The 7,590-nt window shown below is 44.8% G+C and overlaps 1 protein-coding gene across 1 annotated transcript in view; it reads left to right on the top strand.

Annotated features, from left to right (window-relative positions):
• Nucleotides 1-7,590, top strand: part of CTNNA1 (catenin alpha 1) — a 97,917-nt gene that overhangs the window by 24,146 nt on the left and 66,181 nt on the right. The window lies entirely within an intron of this gene.

The following is a 7,590-nucleotide window of genomic DNA, read 5'->3' as shown; positions in this document are numbered from 1 at the left end:
ATGTTTGAAATAAAATCTCACAACTTTTAGCTGAAACATAGTTATCTAACAGGGAGGGGAGAACTAATGTCTACTAACTAGACCAGTGGTCTTTGTGGTTAGCAACCCAGCTAAACTATAAGTGCGTTACAGGAAAAGGGGGAGCCAGATTCATGACATTACTGGTGTCAAGGCTATAAGCATGGAAAGCAGATCAAGAGAGCCTGGGGGAAGGAGCTGAAGCCATGGTCCCTGAGGTATACCATCCTGGGGAATAAGTCAAGAGACAGAGCCTTGGAAGAACTCCCTGCAAAGAGATGAGAGTCATGGCCCTTCCACAAAGTAACAAAGCAAAAACTGAGCTTTTGGGACATACAGTAGATAGTACAACGATATAGGCTAGATATCAGGGGGAAAAAATTCGCAGTCAGAGTAGTTCAGCGGTGTAATAGGCTGCCTAAGGAAGTGGTGAGCTCCCCCTCACTGGCAGTCTTCAAGCAAAGGTTGGATACACACTTTTCTTGGATGCTTAGGGCTGATCCTGCGTTGAACAGGGGGTTGGACTAGATGGCCTGTGTGGCCCCTTCCAACTCTATGATTGGACTCTATGACCCACCAGAGGGTCCCAACCCAAACTTTTCTTGCCTCCATCATTTTAAGAGAAAGGGGATGGGAACATAAAATATTTTATTAGAAGAAATGCCTATTGTTGTGACAATTCGGTTGTAACACCAGGGGAAGGTGGTGAGGAAGAGATTTCTCCCTCAAAGAGGCTAAGCAATTGCAGGAAGCCTAAGCAGTGGATCTGCAGAATAACAGATGCGCTAAATGGCTGATCAAATGGGGTTTCAGCTCCTGAGAGAGTAGCTGCTTCAAAAGATTGCTGTTGCTTCTTGCAGCCGTCTTGTCTGCAATTGGTCTGTGCCATGTTTATTTCCCAAAGAAAGTGTTGAGGCTCTCCGGAGCAGCCTAGGAGCATTCTGCCCTAGGAACTCAAGCAGCAGTTCAGCATCTTCCTTTCCATCCGGGGAATTGAGTAAGTTCTGCTATGTGTGAGATAAGGCATCGGAAATCATCATCATAAGAATAAAACAGTTACCCATCTTGAGAGGTGGTTCATGGCTGTGTTGGAATGGCTGCTGGTGGGAGATAGAAATCAAAGGAAGGAGGGAAAAGGCTACACGTTATAAATGGGTGGGGGAAATGAAGGAAGAGGGTGGAAACATGAAGAGGATCCCCAAATCAGTATAAGTACTGTGTCTCTGAGATATACCGTCAGTAAAAAGCCTTGTACTTGCATTCCCACAGTCCTCTAAGGCAGGGGTAGTCAACCTGTGGTTCTCCAGATGTTCATGGACTACAATTCCCATGAGCCCCTGCCAGCATTTGCATTTGCTGGCAGGGGCTCATGGGAATTGTAGTCCATGAACATCTGGAGGACCACAGGTTGACTACCCCTGCTCTAAGGCAGTCTTTAAGGTGCTGCTAGACTATTGTTCTTTTTTTACCACTACAGGACTACCCATCTTGATCTTTTGGTAAGGCCAGGTACACAGAAATGTAAAGTTGTGCTGTGGCCCAAAGTCACTTCAAGGTCAAATTCAACTGAATCAACATGTCCCAAATCCAGCATTCTTATGTCTTAACTCCTGAATGTTCGCGGGCATGGCAGAGCACCGAAGCAACGTTGGAACGGAAATCATCACTAAGTTAGAATAAAAATAAAACCTCAGGCTTAATGGTCTTCCAGCCTTGAAACTTGAAGGTTGGCCAGAAGTTTTGTAATCCTGCTGTTTAGGCATAGGAGCTTCATGATCAACCCAGTTGCTCCTTGTTGGATCAGCATGTTGGACATTTGCATACAGCAGAAATTGCAGTTTAGAGCTCAGACAGGCAGGTTAACATGTATCACTTGTACATATTTAGAAATTGTTAAATATAATGAAGATCCAGGGGAGGGGGAGATGCTGTGCCAGCCTCTCCTGCTTTTCTACTCGGATCCATAGAGTAAATTGTACTTCGCCCTCTTTCAGCACTCCTTACTACTGAGAATTTACTTGAATCACATCATGAGCGCTGGGGCGCTGTATAGTCTCATGCTTTTGAGAATTGATGAAATGCTTAAAACCAGAGTCCTAGAACCACGAGAAATTAAACATTGCTTTATAGGAGGTATGAGAAATAATGCTCAGTTTGTAAACATCAGAAATATCAATATAACTCACTAACATATCACTTCTCTGCTGGACCAGTCTTTACGTTGTCCTGAGACAACGTATAAGGGTGACATTTTAAAAATGTGTTCCAAAATACCTGTATCTTGTGCTAAAATAAAACAAGTAACTACGTCTATAGGAAAGGGAGTTGAATATTCTAATCCAGCAGTTTTTGAGCAGCCGGAGCACCTGACAGTATATGCCATAACCCCCGCTTTTTGCCCCTGCTGCCTGCATGCATATTCCCTCTGCTTTACAGTCCTTTCATCATTGCCTGACTCATAGCCTTGCGAGATTAAAAGCTTACCTGCCAGCTTATATCTGTGTCACCGAACAGCTTGAGGAGGATGTTTGGAAGGCTTACTTGCCCAGAAGGAATTGTTGCTCATGATTGGCTCGTAGCAAATGGCAATGCTGCATGAATATAAGAGGCAAGAAGCCTCCCCCTAAAAAGCAAGTCTTCCTCAAATGGAAACGGAGCACACGTTCCTTGGCTCTTAATGCAGTTAGAGAACAGACTTCAGGAGAAGATTGCTGAGATAGAAATTAATAATAAGCAGGAGGCCAGTCAGCCTGAAGGGCAGGAAGGAATAAATCAACTTCCGGTTGAATGGAAATGTGGCATACAAATGCTTCAAATATAATAATAATAAATTAATAAAATGTACATTTGTGTATGTTAATTGAAGCTTAGCTTATTGACAGACTGTGAGGTAGGGCAGTAGGAAACAGTGTTAAAACAGAATTGTTGGGTGATGGAGAGCTTCAGGAAATTATTGAGTTGTCTAATTGTGATCTTGGGTAAAGAGCTAGAAAACACTATGAAGACTAGAATTGTCAAACTCACTGTTACAAGTGTTGATGAGGAAGAACCAGCAGGCTTTCAGAGAAGTCCCTAGCCCAGTTTCATTCTCAACTACATCAGGGCAATTGTTATGCTGGTTTTCAGAACGTTTTCACCATAGATCTTCACCAAAGGAAGTTGGCATTTATGGTATAAGACAGCCTTTCTCAACTTTTGTAATGTTGAGAAACCCCTAACACTTTCTACAGATCCTAAGAAACCCCAGAAGTTTTGTGATTGTGCTGAATATGGTTGGGCAGCATAGCTGTGTACACACTCCTCTCTATCCCATTCCCTCCAGGCCCATCATTAGCCGTGGTGGGTGGGAGCAGGTTGAAATGACAGTGTATGTCATATCACCCAATAAAGGTTAACAATTTTTTTAATATATAGAAAATTAACTCCCACCCATTCAGGAAACCCATGCTCCTCAAAAAAAGTTTTTATGAAACACCAAGCCTGCTTGGTGTCGTGGTTAGGAGCGTGGGCTTCTAATCTGGCAAACTGGGCTTGATTCCCCACTCCTCTCCCACATGCAACCAGCTGGGTGACCTTGGGCTCACCACACCACTGATAAAGCTATTCTGACCAAGCAGTAATATCAGGGCTCTCTCAGCCTCACCCACCTCACAGGGTGTCTGTTGTGGGGAAGAGAAAGGGAAGGCAAATGTAAGCCGCTTGGAGACTCCTTTGGATTGAGAAAAGCAGCATCTAAGAACCAACTCTTCTTAAGAAAGCCTGGTGTAAGAGAAAAGACCCCATTATTGGACAATTACTAAATAAGAAGTGCAGATTCCATAAAAGATCCCTTGGTCAAAATAAGTCTTGCAGTGCCTTGAATTTGAATTCATTTTGGCCTAAGCTTTTGTAAGCGAGAGCCCTCTTTGTCATGTGTTTGGGGGTTAGGAGAAGAGGTTATTACAGAGAGCTCAGAAGTCCTGATTTCCTAGGACCTAGGTATGCTGCACTGCAGAGTACAAATTAAAGCAATCTTGTCAAGAGCAAATGGTTCTCAGTGGGTAAGGACCACTCCCAGCTGTCAATGAATTGGTGAAGTAGGATAAATCTGAATAGTGTACATAAACCTGAAAGAAGGCTTATTAGAAATGGAGATGCTCAGAAACCAGTGGGAGAGCACTCCAGCTACTTGGAACAATAATAGCCTTTAAAGGTTGCAGTACTTAAGCAGAACAATTTTAAAAAGGGAGGCTGTAGCAAGAAGCTGCTGTTAGTATCAAATTACCATATGAATTCCATCAGAATTGGATTCAGTAGTGGCTTATGGGTAACCTCCAAATAATAATTCTACATTTCAGATTTAAGATGCTGCATGACTATTCTTCACTTGGTCCGGGGTAAAAATAAATGGTTAGTTGTTCTAATGGTGGAGAACAAAGAATGACCCTCACCAAGAATCTTTATAAGTAGGAACCTACAATTCCTCCCGAGGGAAGAGATATCTTATTCTCCCTCTCTTGGCCTTGCATTATGGTGTGTAACTGGCCAAGTGACCTCCAGTCCAGGGGCTATGGTTTCAACCTCAAACTTACTGCTCTAGGCTCTCATGTCCCATGTTTTAAATTTACCCATCTGCTCATTGACTACTTTGTGTAGTAAAAAGTGGAGTGCAAAAAGCCTGCTCATCTTCTCTCTCCCCACCCTGACACTCCCTACCTTTTTTTGTATGGCATCCTGGTCTGCTAAGCACTTAGGCCAAGGGTATATTAACCCCAGTTTTCCTCAGCTTTTTAATTTGCCAAGCCCTGAGGGAGCCTCGTTGTGCGGATCATTATATCCACACGGTCCGGCCACCCTTGGGAATTAGGTATTTTAAAAAGAGTCAAAGGAGCAAAAAACACCCAAGAAAAAAAACCCTCCCCCATGAGGTTTACAGTCTACAGTGAATAGTATACTTCAGTATAAAAATAAGACACTGCAAAGGCTGACGTCACAGGAACTGGTTTCTTTAAAAGACGCTTCATGTAAATTCTTCTGTATTCACAATGATTCATGAGGCAGCTTCAAGTTATCGTATTACTACTTCCCTACCACTGTAAACCAGGATCTATATGACCGGTACAGTTTGTTTCTGGAACCATGGAGAAGTTCTTTACTTTTTTGTTCTCCTGTAAAGAGCCTTGGGTGAATAAAATTTCCAGGTATTAATACTTCTCTCTCAATAAAATCACTTTTGAGGAAATGGTGCAGAGACTACCACAACAAAGCAAAATATCTGGATTAACAGTCTTGAAATACCAGCTGGTAAGTCAGTAGCAAATGTTAGATGATGTTAAATGTGACACATTGGTTGCTTGTCAGGCATCGGATGTTACCGGAAGGGATTTGTGTTAATTTCCTTTCTAAAGAAGTAAAAATCAAATGGTTTACTCAATTAGGCATTTGTACTCATCACAGATTTTCACAATAAAGTGGCCAGACTCCAAAAGGCTGTTCTGGGCATGATTATGTCCCATAGAATTTGACTTCCTTGGAATGTCAGACCAGATCATAATCCTTTCAGTTTGAAAAGTACATGGCCATATAACATTTGAGCCATGGGGAGCTTTGTCGAGAGACCCAGACCTCTCTTGGGTAAACAATCTGATTACTTTATTAGTTAAATTGTCAATGTTTTACACGGGCAGGGAAGATTTATTGTACAGATGCTACCATGTGGTAGTGCTTAATTTCGTAATGCTTTTGTTTTGTTTAGAACAATACAGAACTGTGTATTAAACGCCTTTAGAAATGAAGTATCCTCTGAACATGACTATAGCAAGCTTAGATTGTTTTAATCCATTCAAACCCCATAGAAATGCTGTTGTCAAGCTTACATAAAGGGATATTGTTCCCAAAATAATTCCTTGTGCTCTCTAGCTTTAATTTCTCCCGGAAAAAGTGAACAAACTAGGACTCCACAAATTCCTGTCTTACCAGTGCATAACCCTGTAGGTGCTGATACTTAGTTCATTTGTAATACCGAAGCCAGTTAACCTGCAATGCAGATGTAGTCTAGGGCGCTGGACTAATGACATATAGTTGCCAAATTTTCAGTTACTGGGACCCAAATCCTGCTGAGGTAGGCTACTACATATTCTAACTCTGTAATGACCTTAAATCACTTTAGGAATCAGTGATCTCCCCGCAAATGGGACTTATTAGATCAGCAGGCTTTAACTTCTTCAGAAATATATTCCATTAAGTTCTGCCTAGAATAGTGGTTCTCAACCTGGGGGTCAGGACCCCTTTGAGGGTCGAATGACCCTTTCATAGGGGTCGCGGTACCGTGAGCAGCTTGGGGGAGTTGCCGCCACTGTTGCCGCTCCTCCTGAAGCCACCTGCCAATTTATATACAATTTAGAACCCATTTATATACAATCATGACTAGCTTCAAAGCCCACTTGTAAGACCAGGCTTTGAAAGGGCCCCCCTGGTGAGTGCGTGGCTTCCCCGCACCCCGTGTGTGCTTGATGTGGCATGGGGAATCTGCCCCCCCATGTCTTCCCCATGCCCCGGCGGGTGTGCTTCCCCGTGCTCCGGCGGTGTGTTTGGTGAGCCGTGGGGAAGACTTGGCCAGCGCCCTCCCCTCCTCACCGGAGTTCCTGTCGTTGGGGTCCTGTTGAGGACGGACCTGGGAGCAGGAGCTGCGGCTGCAGCGGCCAAGAGCAAAGTGTTGGCGGTGCCTCGCAACGCTTCCTGCGGGGGGGTGGGGGCGGGGTTGGAGGCGCCTCCTGACTGGCTAGAACTCCCGGGTTGGCATGGCCTGTCCGGGTGAGGGCTTTGCGCCTTCCAATTGGGCCCTCACCCGTACAGTCCCCGTACAGTCCCTGTACAGTCCACTCTCCATTCCCAACAGCCTTAGCCAAATATGATACCACTCCCCAAGTGGTTTAAAGATGAGCAATGGATCTTCATGCCATTGTCAGTTTCAGGGGGGGTTGGCTACTAAACCTGTGTGTGTGTGTCTGGGTGCAGGGAAGCGGCGGCGACACGATGGGGGGGCCGCCAGGGGTGTTGTGTGTGTGGGTAGGTGCGGGGAAGCGGCGGCGGCACGATGGCATCTGTGACGCAGCGTCCCTGCTCCTATTGTGAGGGCGAGGGGAAGCCAGTGGGAGTACTCACCGTCGGGGAAGGCTGCTTCTTCTTGTATGCGGTGAGCCCCTGGCCGGGCAAGGTGAGGCTGGGGCAAGCAGCCAATGGGGAGCCACGCTTTGTGTGGCTCCCCGTTGGCTGCTTGGCCCTAGAGTGACACTTGGAGGGCCCTGATTGGGCCCTCTGAGTTTTTATCCCAGACAGAGCCTCCCCCTTAGGGCTTACTCTTTTATTTCACTCCGCATAGCGGTTAAAGATATGTTATGTCCCTAATAGCTATCTTCCTAGTGAGGCATGATATTTCAATACAAGGAGAGAAAATTTGGGATACTAAACTAGGTTCAGGAATTCTCAAGAGACTTTGTCAAGAAATAATAAGCTTGGTGTAGTGCAGGGTTAGTTAACCTGTGGTCACTGGACTACAATTCCCATGAGCCCCTGCCAGCAAAGGGGCTCATG

This window comes from Paroedura picta, chromosome 1, assembly GCF_049243985.1.
Source record: "Paroedura picta isolate Pp20150507F chromosome 1, Ppicta_v3.0, whole genome shotgun sequence".
NCBI classification, from domain to species: Eukaryota; Metazoa; Chordata; class Lepidosauria; order Squamata; family Gekkonidae; genus Paroedura; species Paroedura picta.
Note: the sequence above shows the minus strand (reverse complement) of the source record. Positions and strands in the feature narration are given on the sequence as shown.